The sequence below is a fragment of the Schistocerca gregaria genome, chromosome 5 (assembly GCF_023897955.1).
Source record: "Schistocerca gregaria isolate iqSchGreg1 chromosome 5, iqSchGreg1.2, whole genome shotgun sequence".
Lineage (NCBI taxonomy): Eukaryota > Metazoa > Arthropoda > Insecta > Orthoptera > Acrididae > Schistocerca > Schistocerca gregaria.
This window is the reverse complement of record NC_064924.1, coordinates 74,896,476-74,918,619: the sequence shown is the minus strand read 5'-3', so window position 1 is coordinate 74,918,619 and position 22,144 is coordinate 74,896,476. Positions and strand designations below refer to the sequence as shown.

At 42.3% G+C, this 22,144-nt stretch overlaps 1 protein-coding gene across 1 annotated transcript in view; it reads right to left on the bottom strand.

Annotated features, from left to right (window-relative positions):
* LOC126273022 (coiled-coil domain-containing protein 112-like) overlaps positions 1-22,144 on the bottom strand; it is a 135,135-nt gene that overhangs the window by 42,997 nt on the left and 69,994 nt on the right. The gene's annotated exons all lie outside the window — the stretch shown is intronic.

The following is a 22,144-nucleotide window of genomic DNA, read 5'->3' as shown; positions in this document are numbered from 1 at the left end:
TGTATATGCCAACTAGCTCTGCAGATGATGAAGAAATTGAAGAAATGTACGATGAAATAAAAGAAATTATTCAGATAGTGAAGGGAGACGAAAATTTAATAGTAATGGGTGACTGGAATTCGAGTGTAGGAAAAGGGAGAGAAGGAAACATAGTAGGTGAATATGGATTGGGGCTAAGAAATGAAAGAGGAAGCCGCCTAGTAGAATTTTGCACAGAGCACAACTTAATCATAGCTAACACTTGGTTTAAGAATCATGAAAGAAGGTTGTATACGTGGAAGAACCCTGGAGATACTAAAAGGTATCAGATAGATTATATAATGGTAAGACAGAGATTTAGGAACCAGGTTTTAAGTTGTAAGACATTTCCAGGGGCAGATGTGGACTCTGACCACAATCTATTGGTTATGACCTGTAGATTAAAACTGAAGAAACTGCAAAAATGTGAGAAATTAAGGAGATGGGACCTGGATAAACTGAAAGAACCAGAGGTTGTACAGAGTTTCAGAGAGAGCATAAGGGAACAATTGACAGGAATAGGGGAAAGAAATACAGTAGAAGAAGAATGGGTAGCTCTGAGGGATGTAGTAGTGAAGGCAGCAGAGGATAAAGTAGGTACAAAGACGAGGGCTGCTAGAAATCCTTGGGTAACAGAAGAAATATTGAATTTAATTGATGAAAGGAGAAAATATAAAAATGCAGTAAATGAAGCAGGCAAAAAGGAATACAAACGTCTCAAAAATGAGATCGACAGGAAGTGCAAAATGGCTAAACAGGGATGGCTAGAGGACAAATGTAAGGATGTAGAAGCTTATCTCACTAGGGGTAAGATAGATACTGCCTACAGGAAAATTAAAGAGACCTTTGGAGAGAAGAGAACCACGTGTATGAATATCAAGAGCTCAGATGGCAGCCCAGTTCTAAGCAAAGAAGGGAAGGCAGAAAGGTGGAAGGAGTATATAGAAGGTTTATACAAGGGCGATGTACTTGAGGACAATATTATGGAAATAGAAGAGGATGTAGATGAAGACGAAATGGGAGATACAATACTGCGTGAAGAGTTTGACAGAGCACTGAAAGACCTGAGTCGAAACAAGGCCCCCGGAGTAGACAACATTCCATTAGAACTACTGACGGCCTTGGGAGAGCCAGTCATGACAAAACTCTACCAGCTGGTGAGCACGATGTATGAGACAGGCGAAATACCCTCAGACTTCAAGAAGAATATAATAATTCCAATCCCAAAGAAAGCAGGTGCTGACAGATGTGAAAATTACCGAACTATCAGTTTAATAAGCCACGGCTGCAAAATACTAACGCGAATTCTTTACAGACGAATGGAAAAACTGGTAGATGCAGACCTCGGGGAGGATCAGTTTGGATTCCGTCGAAATGTTGGAACACGTGAGGCAATACTGACCTTACGACTTATCTTAGAAGAAAGATTAAGAAAAGGCAAACCTACGTTTCTAGCATTTGTAGACTTAGAGAAAGCTTTTGACAATGTTGACTGGAATACTCTTTTTCAAATTCTAAAGGTGGCAGGGGTAAAATACAGGGAGCGAAAGGCTATTTATAATTTGTACAGAAACCAGATGGCAGTAATAAGAGTCGAGGGGCATGAAAGGGAAGCAGTGGTTGGGAAAGGAGTGAGACAGGGTTGTAGCCTCTCCCCAATGTTATTCAATCTGTATATTGAGCAAGCAGTAAAGGAAACAAAAGAAAAATTTGGAGTAGGTATTAAAATTCATGGAGACGAAGTAAAAACTTTGAGGTTCGCCGATGACATTGTAATTCTGTCAGAGACGGCAAAGGACTTGGAAGAGCAGTTGAACGGAATGGACAGTGTCTTGAAAGGAGGATATAAGATGAACATTAACAAAAGCAAAACGAGGATAATGGAATGTAGTCAAATTAAATCGGGTGATGCTGAGGGAATTAGATTAGGAAATGAGACACTTAAAGTAGTAAAGGAGTTTTGCTATTTAGGAAGTAAAATAACTGATGATGGTCGAAGTAGAGAGGATGTAAAATGTAGACTGGGAATGGCAAGGAAAGCGTTTCTGAAGAAGAGAAATTTGTTAACATCAAATATAGATTTATGTATCAGGAAGTCGTTTCTGAAAGTATTTGTTTGGAGTGTAGCCATGTATGGAAGTGAAACATGGACGATAACTAGTTTGGACAAGAAGAGAATAGAAGCTTTCGAAATGTGGTGCTACAGAAGAATACTGAAGATAAGGTGGATAGATCACGTAACTAATGAGGAGGTATTGAATAGGATTGGGGAGAAGAGAAGTTTGTGGCACAACTTGACTAGAAGAAGGGATCGGTTGGTAGGACATGTTTTGAGGCATCAAGGGATCACAAATTTAGCATTGGAGGGCAGCGTGGAGGGTAAAAATCGTAGAGGGAGACCGAGAGATCAGTACACTAAGCAGATTCAGAAGGATGTAGGTTGCAGTAGGTACTGGGAGATGAAGCAGCTTGCACAGGATAGAGTAGCATGGAGAGCTGCATCAAACCAGTCTCAGGACTGAAGACAACAACAACAACAACAGTGAAGGGAGACGAAATGGGTGACTGGAATTCGAGTGTAGGAAAAGGGAGAGAAGGAAACATAGTAGGTGAATATGGATTGGGGCTAAGAAATGAAAGAGGGAGCCGCCTAGTAGAATTTTGCACAGAGCACAACTTAATCATAGCTAACACTTGGTTTAAGAATCATGAAAGAAGGTTGTATACATGGAAGAACCCTGGAGATACTAAAAGGTATCAGATAGTTTATATAATGGTAAGACAGAGATTTAGGAACCAGGTTTTAAATTGTGAGACATTTCCAGGGGCAGATGTGGACTCTGACCACAATCTATTGGTTATGACCTGTAGATTAAAACTGAAGAAACTGCAAAAATGTGGGAAATTAAGGAGATGGGACCTGGATAAACTGAAAGAACCAGAGGTTGTACAGAGTTTCAGGGAGAGTATAAGGGAACAATTGACAGGAATAGGGGAAAGAAATACAGTAGAAGAAGGATGGGTAGCTCTGAGGGATGAAGTAGTGAAGGCAGCAGAGGATAAAGTAGGTAAAAAGACGAGGGCTGCTAAAAATCCTTGGGTAACAGAAGAAATATTGAATTTAATTGATGAAAGGAGAAAACATAAAAATGCAGTAAATGAAGCAGGCAAAAAGGAATACAAACGTCTCAAAAATGAGATCGACAGGAAGCGCAAAATGTCTAAGCAGGGATGGCTAGAGGACAAATGTAAGGATGTAGAAGCTTATCTCACTAGGGGTAAGATAGATACTGCCTACAGAAAAATTAAAGAGACCTTTGGAGAGAAGAGTACTTGTATGAACATCAAGAGCTCTGATGGAAACCCAGTTCTAAGCAAAGAAGGGAAGGCAGAAAGGTGGAACGAGAGGGATTATACAAGGGCGATGTAATTGAGGACAATATTATGGAAATGGAAGATGATATAGATGAAGACGAAATGGGAGATACGATACTGCGTGAAGAGTTTGACAGAGATCTGAAAGACCTGAGGCGATCAAGGCCCCCGGAGTAGACAACATTCCATTAGAACTACTGACGGCCTTGGGAGAGCCAGTCATGACAAAACTCTACCAGCTGGTGAGCAAGATGTATGAGACAGGTGAAATACCCTCAGACTTCCAATCCCAAAGAAAGCAGGTGCTGACAGATGTGAAAATTACCGAATTGTCAGTTTAATAAGTCACAGCTGCAAAATACTATCGCGAATTCCTTACAGACGAATGGAAAAACTGGTAGATGCGGACCTCGGGGAGGATCAGTTTGGATTCCGTAGAAATGTTGGAACTCGTGAGGCAATACTGGCCTTACGACTTATCTTAGAAGAAAGATTAAGAAAAGGCAAACCTACGTTTCTAGCATTTGTAGACTTAGAGAAAGCTTTTGACAATGTTGACTGGAATACTTTCTCTCAAATTCTGAAGGTGGCAGGGGTAAAATACAGGGAGCGAAAGGCTATTTACAATTTGTACAGAAACCAGATGGCAGTTATTAGAGTCGAGGGGCATGAAAGGGAAGCAGTTTTTGGGAAAGGAGTGAGACAGGGTTGTAGCCTCTCCCCGATGTTATTCAATCTGTATATTGAGCAAGCAGTAAAGGAAACAAAAGAAAAATTAGGAGTAGGTATTAACATTCATGGAGAAGAAGTAAAAACTTTTGAGGTTCGCCGATGACATTGTAATTCTGTCAGAGACGGCAAAGGACTTGGAAGAGCAGTTGAACGGAATGGACAGTGTCTTGAAAGGAGAATATAAGATGAACATCAACAAAAGCAAAACGAGGATAATGGAATGTAGTCAAATTAAATCGGGTGATGCTGAGGGAATTAGATTAGGAAATGAGACACTTAAAGTAGTAAAGGAGTTTTGCTATTTAGGAAGTAAAATAACTGATGATGGTCGAAGTAGAAAGGATACAAAATGTAGACTGGCAATGACAAGGAAAGCGTTTCTGAAGAAGAGAAATTTGTTAACATCGAATATAGATTTATGTATCAGGAAGTCGTTTCTGAAAGTGTTTATTTGGAGTGTAGCCTTGTATGGAAGTGAAACATGGACGATAACTAGTTTGGACAAGAAGAGAATAGAAGCTTTCGAAATGTGGTGCTACAGAAGAATACTGAAGATAAGGTGGATAGATCACGTAACTAATGAGGAGGTATTGAATAGGATTGGGGAGAAGAGAAGTTTGTGGCTCAACTTGACTAGAAGAAGGGATCGGTTGGTAGGACATGTTTTGAGGCATCAAGGGATCACAAATTTAGCAATGGAGGGCAGCGTGGAGGGTAAAAATCGTAGAGGGAGACCGAGAGATGAGTACACTAAGCAGATTCAATAGGATGTAGGTTGCAGTAGGTACTGGGAGATGAAGAAGATTGAACAGGATAGAGTAGCATGGAGAGCTGCATCAAACCAGTCTCAGGACTGAGGACAACAACAACAACAGGTCATTATTTCTGCAGTACTCTGTACTTCTGAGAATGGGAGAGGAAGGTAAACTAGTGGAAATGATAAGAATGAAGGAAACATCTTGTTTGGGACAAATATATATTGTGAGGAAACTGACTGCAATGAAGACTCTTCAGTGGGAAGATAGGAGGGAAGAGGACTGAGCAGAAGAAGCAGCCTAAGAATGCTGGAATACATTAAAAATGTATGAAATTGCCAACAGACAAAGGAAAGAGGACAGGACAGAGGAAAGTGGAAAGTGTTGAGTCAACACCTGCCTTGAGACAGGTATACCAGAGAAGCATAGATTTGGAAGATAATGCCTACAGGTGGACAGAATATGATCTAGTCATCCAACTGAAGCAGAAGACCATCAAAAAGTTCCTCAACACTTTCTAATATAAGACAGTGATAAGACTTATTTCACAAGCAGGTGAACCTGCTAGACTTTATGGACTACCTTCAAGTGTATGGACTCACAAAACACCTGACAGCATTCCTCAGCCCCAGCAGGTATCATGTTTGCCATATGTTTAAGTCATCTGTATATTGAAGTTTAGGTTATATGATTACTGATCAGCACTTGATGTCTTAGTTGTATAACAAAATTTAAAATTGTGGCCGTTTGTCAATACTATTCTCCTTCAGAAATTAACAGATATATGTTCATCTAACTTCATATATTGTATATTAAAAACAAAGATTCCAAGACTTACCAAGCGGGAAAGCGCCGGCAGACAGGCACATGAACAAAACACACAAACACACACACAGAATTACGAGCTTTCGCAACTGGCAGTTGCTTCGTTAGGAAAGAGGGAAGGAGAGGGAAAAATGAAAGGATGTGGGTTTTAAGGGAGAGGGTAAGGAGTCATTCCAATCCCGGGAGCGGAAAGACTTCCCTTAGGGGAAAAAAAGGACAGGTGTACACTCGCGCACACACACACACACACACACACACACACACACACACACACACACACACACACACACATATCCATCCGCACATACACAGACACAAGCAGACATATTTTCATATATTGTATTACACACAACATATGATTAAATTATCTCGTACTTAACAAGTGGGCCAAGCTCTTCTTTTTTTTATTTTTGACATAACTTCATAGTTGCAAGTCATATGCATATAGTATTTTTTTAATGTCTATGCTAGTGATTACTAACTGATTCTCTGCTAATGTTTTGCCTAGACATTTATGGTATATAAGCTAGTATATTATGCTTTATGCAGTCCATTCAAGTACCAGTCTTTGTCATAATTTCATAACATTTCCAAGAATATTGCGCATATTCACACTGTTGACAATACAGATAAGAGGGTCATAAGTAAGAACTGATTTGTAACGGAGTAAGAGAACTTTATTTATGGATGTAAATTGCATCACAAACATTTAAACATTTGTCAAGTCGAGGCACCAGATTTTGGATCCCAGCATTAAAAAACTCTGTTGCCCAACCATTAAACCAGTTAGTAACAGTTTCTATTAGCATGTCATCATTTTCCAAATGCTTTCCACCAAGAAATTCCTTCAGTTTTGGAAACAGATGAAGTCTGATGGGGCTAAGTAAGGGCTCTGTGGTGGAGGATCCAGTAATTCCCAACGAAACTTGTCCCATTTAGTCTTTCTTCTTGCCCCATTGTTAGGCCAAGCATTGTCATGAAGCAGAAGGATGCCACTATAGAGCTGTCCCCACTGACAATTTTGAATAGCGTGCCTAAGTTTTAAAAACATTTCACAGTACCCAGCATACTCTGCCAGTGCTCTTGGCAAAAAATCTAACAGTTAAATGCCTTTCAAGTTAAAAAAAAAAAAAAAAGGACCTTTGTTTTCCATGTTGAAGGTTCTTGTCTGAATTTTCATGGTTTCATCGGGGAGTCTGAATGATGCCACTCACTGGATTGATGCTTATTCTCTGGAGTGTACACAATCCATGACTCATCACCAGTCACAATGCGACTGAAGAACTTGTCACCATCCTTGTGATAGTGTTTTAGAATGGGCAGAGAATGTGCCATTTGCTTTGTTTTGTGTTCTGCTGTTAACATTTTCAGCATACATCTTGCACACTTTTTTTTTGTAGAGAAGTTTGTCAGTAACAACGTGAAACACTACTGTTCTTGAAGCTAGTGGAAATTTCAGATGCTGCTTGTCAATAGTGAAACGTCTATTCTCGTGGATTGCCTCATCAACTTTTTGTGTCAAGTCTTCATTCATAACAGTGGGCTGTCCAGGTCATTCTTCATCATGAACATCTGCTCTTCCTTCATTAAACAGTACATCACTTACAAATATTCCCATCATTCATAACACTTGCACCATAAATTTCAACAAGCTGTTGGTGAATTTCAGCAGGATGAAGTGGTTTTGCATTTAAGAATCGCATACCGAGCGCACTTCACTATTAGCGGGATTATTGATTGACACAGCTACAAATAAAGCAGTACCACCATATTAACAACACCGACAGAGACATCAAACATAATGGCGGTATAGTGAAAGACTGGCCAAGAGCGGCCAACTGTGAATGGACGTGACAAGACAGGATGCACAGACACGATGCTCTATTAGTTCTTACTTTAAAAATAACTCTCGTATGTCATAATATGGCATCCTGAGATGGAACTATGTTGTTTTCACCTCTCTCCTGAAAATGTATACTTTTGTTTGTAACCTATATCAAAAATGACGGGATGTGCTTTGGATTGTATTCTTTGAAGTTCTTATGTATGCATGTGTTAACTGATGTTCTACGTTTAAGTGAAATTTGTCTTCTAGGTACTTCTTTCATACTTGGTTGCGAGTTACTTTGAGACCAATATTATGCCATTTACACTCGTTGTATATTATGTATGGGTTTGTAATCATGAAGTAACTTTAACAATTTTCAGTTCATGTAAAGAAAGATGAATGGCTTTCCCACCTGATGTACCGCTGTACATATACATTGCACATTTCATATTTGTTGATAGTCTTCCCGTGATGATGGTTCATATGAACAAAACTAATACAGAGTAATTTGTACAGGTGATGGCTAAAATGCAGTTCAAGTTCCTGGTAGCTCTAGCAAGTTACCTTACTAAAGTGTAAGAAGAAGAGAAATCTGTTGTGATGACCTTTAATCCATACAAATGAATGAAAATTTGAAGAAAACTCTGGAAATGAAACGTCAAGTGTGTATTTCATCTGCCACCAATGATAAAAGCCTTGTTAGTGTCTGTTAAGCAAGATCTATGACGCCAGAAAGCGAAGGTCTACCACATCCCATACCAATTAAGAAAAATGTACATAGATCAGACAACACTGATGGTCTAGGAGATGCAGAGAGCATGAATAATGCACAATCAGCAAAGAACACTGGTTCTCTTACGGAAATATAAGGAATTATGATGGGATTAAGTTGTTATGACATTCTGGGATTATGTCTTAAAAGAATCAGTAGTGATCTGGCTACACGATGAACTGATAAATAAAGACTGGGTTTTCCAACCAAGTAAGGCATGGGGCCCAGTCTTGTGTGTGTTCAAAGCAGAACAGCAGTCTGTGGGGAGATCCACTCATGCTGCATCAACTAAAGAACTGAGACTATGCCACACAGACACACCTCTTCTGCATCACCAGCATCCAGACATCAGTGGCACAGCACAGGGTCTGCGAATGCATTTGCTCCACCATATCACCAGCAACGCCATGTGTGGGCACTCCCAACATATAACTGACAGCAAGGTACCCAGCAAAATACAATCAGGATTAACTGAGGACGGCACTCAGTCAGATTGCCAACATATCACATCATCACCATGATTCCATCTGGCATAGTACCCAAGACAAGTTCAAAATGGCGTATCTCAATTTGAATGTATGTGTCTGCAGCTGTATTAGAATTCATGAGTATTTTTAATGAGCGTTTCCCCTTCACAAATGTACATGACAAATACAGTAAAACAAACTCACAGATAACTGGAGATTTCAGTGTCTCTAGTATTTGGAAGAGGGAACTGAGCATGTGATGCAGAGTTTCTCATGTATGGAAATAAAACAAAAGAATATTTGGCAGAGTTGTTAAACAGGCAAAATAAATGGCAAACAGTAAATTCATCTCAAATGGCATTAATAAATCAAAAGCTATATGGCAGATTGTCACGACTGAAGTATGCGGCGAGAACACAAATCATTTAATCCCTAAATTAGAAACTGACCAGGAAAATGTTACAAACTCCACGCAGATCTGTGAATAATTCAAAAGGTACTTTATAACCTCAAATAAGGTTGATGATTGCTCTCCTCCTCAAATGAATTCTAGTATAATGCAACACAGATATGGAGAATTGAAATTTACTCATGCATTCTTCCACAGGGCGGCTTGCATTACTAAATCCTTAAAATATCTTGAATCTGTGGACTGAGGTGAATTTGCAACATTATGATGTTGCATCCTGACTCTGCCTTATAAGAAATCAGTCATCTGATGAAGGCTGCTTTCCTGACAGGATGAAATACGCAGATGTTCGACCTGTCCACAAGGAAGGCAGACAAGATGAGATAGGAAATTTCTGCATCGTATCAATATTAACAACATAAATTTGGGCAAATGGTTGTAATCAATTATAAAAGTATAATAAATAAAAACTAGCCCTATGGGAGGGACTCGTGCACTGACTGTTCCGTGCAAACTTAATTATGTTTATATATTTCATCCATCCTGGGGACTGAGAACATCAACAATTTTTGCCTGTTTCCAATATAGATACTGGCAAGATATCAATCACAGGAACTCCAAGACTATATCAAAATCTCTGCAGCAGTTCCTCATATTAGCCCACATGTACAAAAAGAAGCGAGCAGGAGACTTCAGTTCATGTTATATATGTAGACACGGAAGATCTAATAAAAAAATTTTATTTATTTACTAGAACACAAATACAACTTACATTTTATGTTCGTATGCAGCAATGTTCATCTATTATGCTATTGACAGATGATGAATGCATTATACACTACTGGCCATTAAAATTGCTAAACCACGAAGATGACGTGTTACAGACGCGAAATTTAACCGACAGGAAGAAGATGCTGTGATATGCAAATGATTAGCTTTTCAGAGCATTCACACAAGGTTGACGCTGATAGTGACACCTACAACATGCAGACATAAGGAAAGTTTCCAACTGATTTCTCATACACAAACAGCAGTTGACTGGTGTTGCCTGCTGAAACATTGTTGTGGTGCCTCGTGTAAGGAGGAGAAATGCGTACCATCATGTTTCCAACTTTGACAAAGGTCGGATTGTAGCCTATCATGATTGCGGTTTATCATATCATGACATTGCTGCTCGTGTTGGTCGATATCCAATGACTTAGCAGAATATGGAATCAGTGGGTTCAGGAGGGTAATAAGGAACACTGTGCTGGATCCCAATGACCTTGTATCACTAGCAGTCGAGATGACAGGCATCTTACCTGCATGGCTGTAACAGATCATGCAGCCATGTCTCGATCCCTGAGTCAACAGATGGGGATGTTTGCAAGATAACAACCATCTGCACGAACAGTTCGATGACGTTTGCAGCTGAATGGACTAACAGCTCGGAGACCATGGCTGCAGTTACCCTTGACGCTTCATCACAGACAAGAGTGCCTGCGATGGTGTACTCAACGACGAACCTGGGTGCACAAATGGCAAAACATCATTTTTTTGGATGAATCCAGGTTCTGTTTACAGCATCATGATGGTCGCATCCATGTTTGGTGACATCGCAGTGACCGCACATTGGAAGCATGTATTTGTCATCGCCATACTGGCGTATCACCTGGCGTGATTGGAATGGGGTGCCATTGGTTACACATCTCGGTCACCTCGTTTGCATTGATGGCACTTTGATCCCTCCAAAACTCTACATTTCAGCAGGATAATGCATGACCACATGTTGCATGTCCTGTACGGGCCTTTCTGGATACAGAAAATGTTCAACTGCTGCCCTGGCCAGCACATTCTCCAGATCCCTCACCAATTGAAAACTTCTGGTCAATGGTGGCCGAGCAACTAGCTCGTCACAATATGCCTGAACTGTGATATCGTGTTGAAGCTGTACATGCCATCCACACTCTATTTGACTCAATGCCCAAGGCATTGTACTTGTACTTGTACTGTGAAATCTTGCTTGTTGTTAAATTTTGTGATTCTAAGTCGACAGAAAATAACGTTCGGTTTTGATGAGTAGGTTTGTGAGTTTCAAAATATCTGACACAAACAGCTGAATTTTTGACTGAATTGGCTTAGAAGCTTACATGCTTAACCCCCCCTTTCCATAAAGGGATCAAGACCTTAGTATGTGACATAAATCTGAACCTGATGTTCCAAATTGTTCAACCGAAAAAGAGGTTGCAACAGACAGGCATGGACGAGAAAGAACAAGAAATGAAAATTGAGGATGGAATAATGACAGTATTATGAAAAGGATAGACTACTACTCATCACATAACAGAGATGCTGAGTTGCAGATAGGCGCAACGAAATGACTGCAAAAAGATGTAAGCTTTTGGCTGAAAGGCCCTCATCATCTGAATCAGATAGCTTACAAACACACATTCATGCAATGTAAAGGTGAGTTGCGTCAGTGTGGATATGTGTGTCTATGTTGTTTGGTTCAGAAGAAGGCCTTTTGGCCGAAAGCTTACTTGTTTAGCAGTATTTCTGTTGTGCCTGTCTGTGAATCAGCATCTCTGCTATATTGTGAGTAGCGATCTATCTTTATCATGATATTGCAAAAAAATTTCATGTCATATAATCACAAATTAACCATTTTCAGGTTGTTTCCATTACTTGTACTGTGAAACCTTGCATCTTGTCAAATTTCATGATTCTAGGACAACGGGAGCTACCCTAAAGATTTTGACAAGTGAATTTTCGAGTATCAAATTATGTGACATAAATGGCTGTATCTTTTGACTGAACTGACTTAGAAGCTTAAAGTTTTTACACTGCCAAGGGACCATGGACTTAAATACGTGACATAAATTTTAACCCCATGAACCATGGACTTTGCCGTTGGTGGGGAGGCTTGCGTGCCTCAGTGATACAGATGGCCGTACCATAGGTGCAACCACAACGGAGGGGTATCTGTTGAGAGGCCAGACAATTGTGTGGTTCCTGAAGAGGGGCAGCAGCCTTTTCAGTACTTGCAGGGGCAACAGTCTGGATGATTGACGGATCTGGCCTTGCAACACTAACCAAAACGATCTTGCTGTGCTGGTACTGCGAACAGCTGAAAGCAAGGGGAAACTACAGCCGTAATTTTTCCCGAGGGCATGCACCTTTACTGTATGGTTAAATGACAATGGCGTTCTCTTGGGTAAAATATTCCGGAGGTAAAATAGCTCCCATTCGGATCTCCGGGCAGGGACTCCTCAAGTGGACGTCATTATCAGGAGAAAGAAAACTGGCGTTCTACGAATCGGAGCGTGGAATGTCAGATCCCTTAATCGGCAGGTAGGTTAGAAAATTTAAAAAGGGAAATGGATAGGTTGAAGTTAGATATAGTGGGAATTAGTGAAGTTCGGTGGCAAGAGGAATAAGACTTTTTGGTCAGGTGAATACAGTGTCATAAATACAAAAAAATAGGGGTAATGCAGGAGTAGGTTTAATAATGAATAAAAAATAGGAGTGCAGGTAAGCTACTACCAACAGCATAGTGAGCGCATTATTGTGGCCAAGATAGACGCGAAGCCCATGCCTACTACAGTAGTGCAAGTTTATATGCCAATTAGCTCTGCAGATGATGAAGAAATTGATGAGAGGTATGATGAGATAAAAGAAATTATTCAGGTAGCGAAGGGAGACGAAAATTTAATAGTCATGGGTGACTGGAATTCGAGAGTAGGAAAAGGAGAGGAGGAAACATAGTGGGTGTAATGGGTGAATGTGGATTGGGGGAGAGAAAAGAAAGAGAAAGCCGTCTCATAGAATTTTGCACAGACCATAAATTAGTCATAGCTAAAACTTGGTTCAAGAAACATAAAAGAAGGTTGTATACATGGAAGAATCCTGGAGATACTAGAAGTTATCAGATAGATTATATAATGGTAAGACAGAGATTTAGGAACCAGGTTTTAAATTGTAAGACATTTCCAGAGGCAGATGGGGACTCTAACCACAATCTATTGGTTATGAACTGTAGATTAAAATTGAAGAAACTGCAAAAAGGTGGGAATTTAAGGAGATGGTACCTGGATAAATTGAAAAAGCCAGAGGTTGTACAGAGTTTCAAGGACAGCATAAGGGAACAATTGACAGGAATGGGGGAAAGAAATACAGGAGAAGAAGGATGGCTAGCTCTGAGGGATGAAGTAGTGAAGGCAGCAGAGGATAAAGTAGGTAAAAAAGACAAGGGCTAGTAGAAATCCTTGGGTAACAGAAGAAATATTGAATTTAATTGATGAAAGGAGAAAATATAAAATCGCAGTAAATGAAGCAGACAAAAGGGAATACAAACGTCTCAAAAATGAGATCGACAGGATGTGCAAAATGGATAAGCAGGGATGGCTAGAGGACAAACGTAAGGATGTAGAGGCTTATCTCACTAGGGGTAAGATAGATACTGCCTACAGGAAAATTAAAGAGACCTTTGGAGAAAAGAGAGCCACTTGTATGAATATCAAGAGCTCAGATGGAAACCCAGTTCTAAGCAAAGAAGAGAAGGCGGAAAGGTGGAAGGAGTATATAGAAGGTTTACACAAGGGCGATGTACTGGAAATGGAAGAGGATGCAGATGAAGGTGAAATGGGAGATACGATACTGCGGGAAGAGTTTGACAGAGCACTGAAAGACCTGAGTCGAAACAAGGCCGCAGGAGTAGACAACATTCCATTAGAATTACTGACGGCCTTGGGAGAGCCAGTCCTGACAAAGCTCTACCATCTGGTGAGCAAGATTTATGAGACAGGCAAAATACCCTCAGACTTGAAGAAGAATATAATAATTCCAATCCCAAAGAAAGCAGGTGTTAGATGTGAAAATTACCGAACTATCAGTTTTATAAGTCACAGCTGCAAAATACTAACGCGAATTCTTCACAGATGAATGGAAAACCTGGTAGAAGCTGACCTCGGCGAAGATCAGTTTGAATTCCGCAGAAATGTTGGAACACGTTAGGCAATACTGACCGTACGACTTATCTTAGAAAATAGATTAAGGAAAGGCAAACCTACATTTCTAGCATTTGTAGACTTAGAGAAAGCTTTTGACAATGTTGACTAGAATAATCTCTTTCAAATTCTAAACATGGCAGCGGTAAAATACAGGGAGCGAAAGGCTATATACAATTTGTACAGAAACCAGATGACAGTTATAAGAGTCGAGGGGCATGAAAAGGGAGCAGCGGTTGGGAAGGGAGTGAGACAGGGTTGTAGCCTGTCCCCGATGTTATTCAATTTGTATATTGAGCAAGCAGTAAAGGAAACAAAAGCAAAATTTGGAGTAGGTATTAAAATTCATGGAGAAGAAATAAAAACGTTGAAATTGGCCGATGACATTGTAATTCTGTCAAAGACTGCAAAGGACTTGGAAGAGCAGTTGAACGGAATAGACAATGTCTTGAAAGGAGGATATAAGATGAACATCAACAAAAGCAAAACGAGGATAATGGAATGTAATCAATTAAGTCGGGTGATGCTCAGGGAATTAGAGTCTTTGCCTTTAAATATGTCTGCTTGTGTCTGTGTATGTGTGGATGGATATGTGTGTGTGTGCGAGTGTACACCTGTCCTTTTTTCCCCCCTAAAGGAAGTCTTTCCGCTCCCGGGATTGGAATGACTCCTTATCCTCTCCCTTAAAACCCACATCCTTTCGTCTTTCCCTCTCCTTCCCTCTTTCCTGAAGAACCAACCATCGGTTGCGAAAGCTAGTAGTTCTGTGTGTGTGTTTTGTTCATTGTGCCTGTCTGCCGGCGCTTTTCCGCTTGGTAAGTCTTGGAATCTTTGTTTTTAATATACTTAAGAGATTTTGGTCATACGTAAAATCAGTAAGTAGGTCAACATCATTTATTCATTCTATCAGCTACCACATGGCACCAAAATGGAAGATAACAGGTAGAAGGTCAAAGTACTGAATTCGGTCTTCCGAAGTTGTTTCACTTGGAAGATCATAACACTCTCCCTCCTTTCAATTGTCATGTGAATGTTGAAATGGCAGATATTGAGATAACCGATCGCGGAATCAAGAAGCAGCTGCAATTGCTTAGTAGTGGAAAGGCATCAGGACCAGATGAGGTACCTATAAGATTCTATAAAGATTATGCGAAAGAACTAGCTTCGCTTCTAGCAGTAAATTATTGTAGATCACTTGAGCAATGAAAGGTACCCAATGACTGGAAAAAAAGTGTAGGTTATTCCCGTTTTTAAGAAAAGCCATAAGACAGATCCACACAATTATAGACACATATCATTGACGTCAATCTGTTGTAGAATTATGGAATGTGCTTTACGCCCAAGATTTATGATGTTTTTGGAAAATGAACATCTCCTCTATAAAAATCAACATGTATTCCACAAACAGAGATCCTGCGAAACTCAGCCACCTCTGTTCCTACATAAGATCTACAGCACAGTGGACGACGGCGCTCAGGTTGAAGCTGTGTTCCTTGATTTCAGTAAGGCATTTGACACAATCCCACATTGCCATTTAATGAAGGGGGGAAAAAAAGAAAGAAAGAAAGAGAAAGAAGAGAGAGAGAGAGAGAGAGAGAGAGAGAGAGAGAGAGAGAGAGAGAGAGCTTACGGAGTATCAGAGCAAACTTGTGATTGGATTCAAGACTTTCTTGCAAATAGAACTCAACACATCGCTCTTAACGGAAAAAAAATTGACAGATATAAAAGTAATATTCGGAGTACCACAGGGAAGGGTGACAGGACCATTTCTGTTTACAATATACACTCCTGGAAATTGAAATAAGAACACCGTGAATTCATTGTCCCAGGAAGGGGAAACTTTATTCACACATTCCTGGGGTCAGATACATCACATGATCACACTGACAGAACCACAGGCACATAGACACAGGCAACAGAGCATGCACAATGTCGGCACTAGTACAATGTATATCCACCTTTCGCAGCAATGCAGGCTGCTATTCTCCCATGGAGATGATCGTAGAGATGCTGGATGTAGTCCTGTGGAACGGCTTGCCATGCCATTTCCACCTGGCTCCTCAGTTGGACCAGCGTTCGTGCTGGACGTGCAGACCGCGTGAGACGACGCTTCATCCAGTCCCAAACATGCTCAATGGGGGACAGATCCGGAGATCTTGCTGGCCAGGGTAGTTGACTTACACCTTCTAGAGCACGTTGGGTGGCACGGGATACATGCGGACGTGCATTGTCCTGTTGGAACAGCAAGTTCCCTTGCCGGTCTAGGAATGGTAGAACGATGGGTTCGATGACGGTTTGGATGTACCATGCACTATTCAGTGTCCCCTCGACGATCACCAGAGGTGTACGGCCAGTGTAGGAGATCGCTCCCCACACCATGATGCCGGGTGTTGGCCCTGTGTGCCTCGGTCGTATGCAGTCCTGATTGTGGCGCTCACCTGCACGGCGCCAAACACGCATACGACCATCATTGGCACCAAGGCAGAAGCGACTCTCATCGCTGAAGACGACATGTCTCCATTCGTCCCTCCATTCACGCCTGTCGCGACACCACTGGAGGCGGGCTGCACGATGTTGGGGCGTGAGTGGAAGACGGCCTAACGGTGTGCGAGACCGTAGCCCAGCTTCATGGAGACGGTTGCGAATGGTCCTCGCCGATACCCCAGGAGCAACAGTGTCCCTAATTTGCTGGGAAGTGGCGGTGCGGTCCCCTACGGCACTGCGTAGGATCCTACGGTCTTGGCGTGCATCCGTGCGTCGCTGCGGTCCGGTCCCAATTCGACCGGCACGTGCACCTTCCGCCGACCACTGGCGACAACATCGATGTACTGTGGAGACCTCACGCCCCACGTGTTGAGCAATTCGGCGGTACGTCCACCCGGCCTCCCGCATGCCCACTATACCCCCTCGCTCAAAGTCCGTCAACTGCACATACGGTTCACGTCCACGCTGTCGCGGCATGCTACCAGTGTTAAAGACTGCGATGGAGCTCCGCATGCCACGGCAAACTGGCTGACACTGACGGCGGCGGTGCACAAATGCTCCGCAGCTTGCGCCATTCGACGGCCAACACCGCGGTTCCTGGTGTGTCCGCTGTGCCGTGCGTGTGATCATTGCTTGTACAGCCCTTTCGCAGTGTCCGGAGCAAGTATGGTGGGTCTGACACACCGGTGTCAATGTGTTCTTTTTTCCATTTCCAGGAGTGTATATAAATGATCTAGTAGAAAGTGTCAGATGCTATTTAAGGCTATTCGCAGATGATGCAGTTGTCTATACCAAAGTAGCAACGCCAGAAGGTAGTAAGAATTTGCAGAATGACCTGGAGAGAATTGATGGTTGGTGCAGGCTCTGGCAGTTGACTCCGAATGTAAATAAATGTAACATATTGCGCATACATAGGAAAAGAAATCCACTACTGTACAGCTACACTATTGATGACAAACAGCTGGAGACAGCTCTGTCATAAAATATCTAGGTGTAACTATCCAGAGCGACCTTAAACGGAATGACCATACAAAACAGATAGTGGAAAAAGCAAACACCAGACTCAGAGGAAATGTCACTCATTCATGAAAGAAGTGGCTTATAAGGTGCTTGTTCGTCCAATTCTTGAGTATTGTTCATCTATCTGGAATCCCTATCAGGTAGGACTGATAGAGGAGATGGATAAGATCCAAAGAAGGGCAGCGCGTTTGATCATGGGATCGTTTAACTGGTGAGAGAGCATTACGGAGACACTAAACAAACTCCACTGGCAGATGTTACAAGAGAGGCATTGTGCATCGCAGAGAGAGTTACTATTGAAATTTTGGGATAGCACTTTTCAGGGGGAGTCAGACAACGTATTACTTCCCTCCACATACATCTTGCATATTGATCACAAGGAGAAAATTTGAGAAATTAGAGCCAATACAAAGGCTTACCGACAATCATTCTTCTCAGGCACTTTTCACAAGTGGAACAGCATTGGAGGGATAATATAGTGGTACCGAACGTACCATCCACCACACACCATTAGGTGGCATGCAGAGTATGATGTAAAAGTAGATGTAGAATTAAGGTAACACAGTTAACAGAGGCAAAAAATATAGTGATAAGTGCTGATATTAATTTCAGATTAACCCTCTGGAACTCAGATAGGGGATACATAATCAGCGACCTAATACAAAAAACACAATTACATGTAATGAGTACAGAGGGTACTATACCAACATATGCAGAGGTACATGGTATCAGCAATAATAGTGAGTTTAAGCTAGCAAATAACGTAACAAACTGAACCATACACGACAATATAACTAGTAGTGATCGCAATGTCTGACATACACACCAACTCACACTCAGAACACAACGAACATATCACACACCAGACACTTACACTCCTGGAAATGGAAAAAAGAACACTTTGACACCGGTGTGTCAGACCCACCATACTTGCTCCGGACACTGCGAGAGGGCTGTACAAGCAATGATCACACGCACGGCACAGCCGACACACCAGGAACCGCGGTGTTGGCCGTCGAATGGCGCTAGCTGCGCAGCATTTGTGCACCGCCGCCGTCAGTGTCAGCCAGTTTGCCGTGGCATACGGAGCTCCATCGCAGTCTTTAACACTGGTAGCATGCCGCGACAACGTGGACGTGAACCGTATGTGCAGTTGACGAACTTTGAGTGAGGGCGTATAGTGGGCATGCGGGAGGCCGGGTGGACGTACCGCCGAATTGCTCAACACGTGGGGCGTGAGGTCTCCACAGTACATTGATGTTGTTGCCAGTGGTCGGCGGAAGGTGCACGTGCCCGTCGACCTGGGACCGGACCGCAACGACGCACGGATGCACGCCAAGACCGTAGGATGCTACACAGTGCCGTAGGGGACCGCACCGCCACTTCCCAGCAAATTAGGGACACTGTTGCTCCTGGGGTATCGGCGAGGACCATTCGCAACCGTCTCCATGAAGCTGGGCTACGGTCTCGCACACCGTTAGGTCGTCTTCCACTCATGCCCCAACATCGTGCAGTCCGCCTCCAGTGGTGTCGCGACATGCGTGAATGGAGGGACGAATGGAGACGTGTCATCTTCAGTGATGAGAGTCGCTTCTGCCTTGGTGCCAATGATGGTCGTATGCGTGTTTGGCGCTGTGCAGGTGAGCGCCACAATCAGGACTGCATACGACCGAGGCACACAGGGCCAACGCCCGGCATCATGGTGTGGGGAGCGATCTCCTACACTGGCCGTACACCTCTGGTGATCGTCGAGGGGACACTGAATAGTGCACGGTACATCCAAACCGTCATCGAACCCCTCGTTCTACCATTCCTAGACCGGCAAGGGAACGTGCTGTTCCAACAGGACAATGCACGTCCGCATGTATCCCGTGCCACCCAACGTGCTCTAGAAGGTGTAAGTCAACTACCCTGGCCAGCAAGATCTCCGGATCTGTCCCGCATTGAGCATGTTTGGGACTGGATGAAGCGTCGTCTCACACGGTCTGCACGTCCAGCACGAACGCTGGTCCAACTGAGGCGCCAGGTGGAAATAGCATGGCAAGCCGTTCCACAGGACTACATCCAGCATCTCTACGATTGTCTCCATGGGAGAATAGCAGCCTGCATTGCTGCGAAAGGTGGATATACACTGTACTAGTGCCGACATTGTGCATGCTCTGTTGCCTGTGTCTATGTGCCTGTGGTTCTGTCAGTGTGATCATGTGATGTATCTGACCCCAGGAATGTGTCAATAAAGTTTCCCCTTTCTGGGACAATGAATTCACGGTGTTCTTATTTCAATTTCCAGGAGTGTATTTAACAATAAAAACACTCACTTTTTGACAAAATAATTTAATTGTATAGATAAAAAAATCTACTCACCAAGTGGTGGCAGAACATACACATAAAAGAAGGTTGTGATTAGGAAAGCTTTCGGAGTCAGTCGTTCTTCTTAAGGCAGAAGGGTTGAAGAGGGGTGAAGGAAAAGAATTGGAGAGGTGTAGGAAAAGGGATAGATTTTGGGAATGTCACCAAAAACTGCGGCTCAGGGACACTTACCCCTTGGTATAAGAAGAAAAGACTGATTGTTGGGGATTGCATCGGATGAGATTTGAAAACCTGAGAGCTTAAAGGAGAAGACATGGTAATATGCAAGATAGAGATTACTGCTTAAACATCGTGCATGAGTTAATAAGAGTAAAAAGTTAAGTGCATTGTGCGTAATGGAGGTGGAAGTGCTGTGATTAAAAATAGATGGGTAAGACAATGAAAGATGTAGAAAACTAAAACAGAGAGAAGAAAAGGGTAGTTACCATCAATAAATGCTGAGACGGAAGAAATTAACATAAATTAAGACCAGATGGGTGACAAGAATCAAGGATATGTTGTAGCACTAGTTCCCACCTGCAGAGTTCTGAGAAATTGATGTCTGGAGGAAAAATCGAGGTGGTGCATGTGGTGAAACAGGCACCGATGTCCTGCTGTAGAGCATGCTCTGCAACAGGATATTGTGTGCTGCTTGTATACACCCTCTGCCTATGCCCATTCATCCTAATTGATGTAAAAGGCCAAACAGTGTTTACATAACAGCTGGTATATGACATACATAGTTTCACTGGTGGCTCTCCCTTTGATAGTACCGATATATGTTTTGAAAGTTATAGGTGGTGGTAGGAGAGTGCATAGGACAATTCTTGCACCATGGTCAGTTACAGGGGTAGGAGCCATGGGGTAGGGAGATGATTGCATAAGCAGCATAGGGTCTGACAAGAATGTTGCAGAGATTGGGAGGGAGATGACAAGCTACTCTAGGTGTGGTGGGCAAAATTTCAGACAGAATGGATCTCATTTCAGGGCGCAATTTTAGGAACTCATGGCCCTGACAAAGTAGCTGATTAATACATTCCAGACCAAGATAATACTAAGTCACCAGTGGTGTGCTCTGAAGTTGTTTCTTGGAAGAATCAGTGGTATCAGGATTGGATGTGATGGCCCGGGAAATCTGCTTTTGAACTAGGTTGGTGAGGTAATTATGTGCAGTGAAGGCTGAAATGAGAATGGTGGTGTACTGCTGTAAAGAGTCTGCATCCGAACAAATACATTTGCCTCAATGCCAAAGCTGAATGGGAGGGAAAGTTTGACATGGAAAGGATGGAAACTGTCAAAATGTAAGGACTATTGTTTGTTGATAGGTTTAATGTGGATGGAAGCATGTACCTGGCCTTCAGTGAGGATGAGATCACACCAAGGGTGGCATGAGATTCGGAATAAGACCATGCGAAATTTAATTGAGAGAAGGTACTCAGAGATTCCAGAAATTTTAACAGGTTAGACTTACAATGAGTCCATATGGCAAAGATGTTATCAATATATCTAAACCAAACCAGGGGCTGAAGACATATGGATCCCCAGAAAATCCCCTCCAAGCGACCCATGAAAAGGTTGGCACAGGAAGGAGCCATCCTGGTTCCCATGACAGTACCTCACATCTGTTTGTAAGTCTGTCCCTCAAAGATGAAGTAGTTGTTGGTAAAAAGTTGATTAAGGTGAGTAGGAACGATGTCATAGGTTTGTAATCAGGTGGGCGCTGAATGAGGAAATGTTCAGCAGCAGACAGACCATGTATGTGGGGGATGTTGGTATAGAAGGGCGTGACATCAATGCTGACAAGCAAGGTGTGTGGTGGGAGTGCAACGGGCATGGATTTCAGATGATCTAGGAAATAGTTGGTATCTTTCAAATTTATACACAGTGGTATCACAACAATAAACTCAGGATCCCCAAAAACAAAACAACATACACATTACTGAAAGGATCACTCCAAAGGAATCCTTCAGTTAAAATTGGGGACACAGACATCAAACGAGCGCATGTTATGCACTATCTTGGGGCACACATAGATGAGAAACTGAATTTCTATGAGCACATAAGGCTAACAACAGACAAAGCAGAAAAAATACTACATAAACTGGTGAGGCTAAATTCAAAACAG